Below are 2,720 nucleotides of genomic sequence, written 5' to 3'. Positions count from 1 at the left end.
AACAATGATATAGTAGTAGAAAGTAGTGCACTTGAGACTCTAGACCCTAAGCTCAAAGCTACCAATGTCTCTATTAGATCCACCCACTAGTTAGACCAGGTTGAGCTAGTTGAATCCCAAAACACTTCAAAGGAGGTTGCTTAAACTCACCTACAAATTAGTGCTACAAAACCTAGTCTACTTGCTCATATAAAATGTTTTCTAGTCTATTGATCTTTGAGCAACATGGCTACTGATTTGGCCAATATAATATTATTTATCTAAAGTAGAATGGCTAATCCATTTTGAATCTATATTCAATACTTATGCCAAGTTTTTTGCAATGATTAATTTGGGCCTTATCGACAATGATACGATTCAAGTTGCTTTCAGTGCTGAACATCTCGATTGCAAAAGCCTCGTAGTTCAAACCAAGTACGCTAAGACTCTCCCTTAGAAGCAATTACATCATGCCAACTTATCCCTTCTTATGCTTTTATGACTAAAATTGAAGACTAGCTATACTCAATCAACTTCAATAGAATTGCCATTTCTTGAGCCCATTTTTATAGAAGTGGTTTTCTCATCAACTTGAACTTGCTGACAAGGGTAGTTGCCTCATGACAACTGTTGAGCAACAATGTACAATTAGTACACTTCAATTAGGCCCAACTTACTATAGGACCACTTCATTATAGTTAGTCATCGAGGCTTAGAATTTGGGCATTCCATCATAGTTGCAATATCACCCACTAATTGATAAGATTTTGATTGAAGAGGAACTACATATTACAATTTTCTTTGTAGGAACTTTTCAATCTAACTACTTAGCTTTTTGGACTGAGCAACAAATTAATTAACTTGGATTATTTTGTTGAATTGGAATACAATTCAATTTTACAATTGTGGATTTTTAAAGTTGAAAAAACATTAATTCTTGTATGTACCTAGCCATAGCTAGCCTTCTATATATTTTATTCTTTAGTTCAATGTGTTGCATTGGCAAGAGCCAAAGCCTCTCCAAATTTTGAAATAAAACTACATCTTATGTGAGGGCAAGATCAGAGGTACAAGCTCTATACTTTTATTTTAGGTACAATAGTAAAACACAATAAATTTGACATCATTTATGTTATCTTTTTCACTCCATGGTACTCTCAATGTTTCACAAAGTAAATCTAGGAACATGATAGATCGTATCGGCACTCTCAAAGTTTCACCAAGTGAATGCAACAACATGATAGATCACATTGGTGAGACAAAACCCAACAATCGGCATTCAAGACTTGAAGAAGATGGCACTAGCACCAAAAACTTTTCTAAAAATATCAAGCCCTACAAGCATCAAGACGGAAGATCATATGAATCACAAGCTACCCATATCATCTGAAAGACTCCAACAAGAGACAAGGACATCAGAGAGACATTGACCATGACATCCCAATCTCTTCAAGCATGACATATCTTGATGATAATATCCAATGGTCATTCACTTTTGTAGGAGGGGTTGCAAATTGCTTCATCAACAAAGCACCCAAGTCTTCATCATCAGTCTCAAGAGTTCTTTCTTTACTAATCCCCATCATCAATAGAAGAACCCATGGAGTAGTCTTTCAACTAAGTATTAGCACCAATTATTCCAATCATCATTAGTCTCAAGAGTTCTTTCTTTACCAATCTCCATCATCAACAGAAGAACCCATGAAGTAGTCTTTCAACTAAGTATTAGCCTATTTAAGCGTGTGCACTCATTGTATATTTGCACCATAACCTATCCAAAATTTTGGATCGTCAAGTGTGGGACAAGACTTCATTACTACTTGGAGTCCGATTCATATGCCAAATGGATAACATCAATGTATTATGCACAAATAAAAGACTAGCACTCTCCCCTAGGAGGTGAATGCACATGAGGTTCTACTTTATAGGTACTCAAGGTATGTCCTACCTTGATGTGCCCTAGATAAGTGTGGGAAAAAATGGGAAAAGAGCTAGGGGATCATAAACAGAGCTGGGCGACCAAGGTCACTGGACACATCCAACTTGAGGACCCCTAGGTGTAATGAAACATGAGTGCACCTAACTAATCATGGAACTTTCTCTCTCTCTCATTTGTTTTTCCTTCTTTTCTTTCAAATTTTGTTTTTTTTCCTCACTTTTTTTTTTCTTTTCTACTTTTTTGGCATAGTAATAGTCTTTTACAACTTGGCAAGCAACCTTTTGGAGTTGAAACGGAAGGAGAAGAGTTTGAAATGTTGATTGACAATAGTAAACCTAGCTCACAAAAGAGCTAGGGCACTGAGGTGTACATAATGAAGATGAGAGATTGAGCTTGGACATTGGAAGCACATTGTTGGGTTATTGATGGGAGCTATTACTAAAGAAGAACCTATCCTTGTTAGTGAACACTTGTGTGCTTGTTGATGAAATAAGTTGCAACTACTTCTCACGAAATAGATTACCATTAGATGTTGCAATCAAGGTATGATATTGACGAAGAAATTGGATATCATGGTTGATGGCACTTGGATGTCTTTGTCTTTGGTTAGAGTGGCTCAAAAGGGGTTGTTGGCATGAGGTTACTAGAGTTTTGAATCTTCAAAGAATGCTTTTATTGCCAATGATATTGTCTTCATGTGCTATAGCTTGAATCTATAGTGCTTTTTTATTTTCCATGATATTGTTGTCAAGTTTAAATGTGCAATGCATTGCTTTGTCACCTATCATTTCCTTGCATTCAT

The sequence above is a fragment of the Lygodium microphyllum genome, chromosome 19, assembly GCF_053477565.2.
Source record: "Lygodium microphyllum isolate KBCC chromosome 19, Lygodium_microphyllum_v1.1.10, whole genome shotgun sequence".
Taxonomy (NCBI): domain Eukaryota; kingdom Viridiplantae; phylum Streptophyta; class Polypodiopsida; order Schizaeales; family Lygodiaceae; genus Lygodium; species Lygodium microphyllum.
This window is presented reverse-complemented; position numbering follows the sequence as displayed.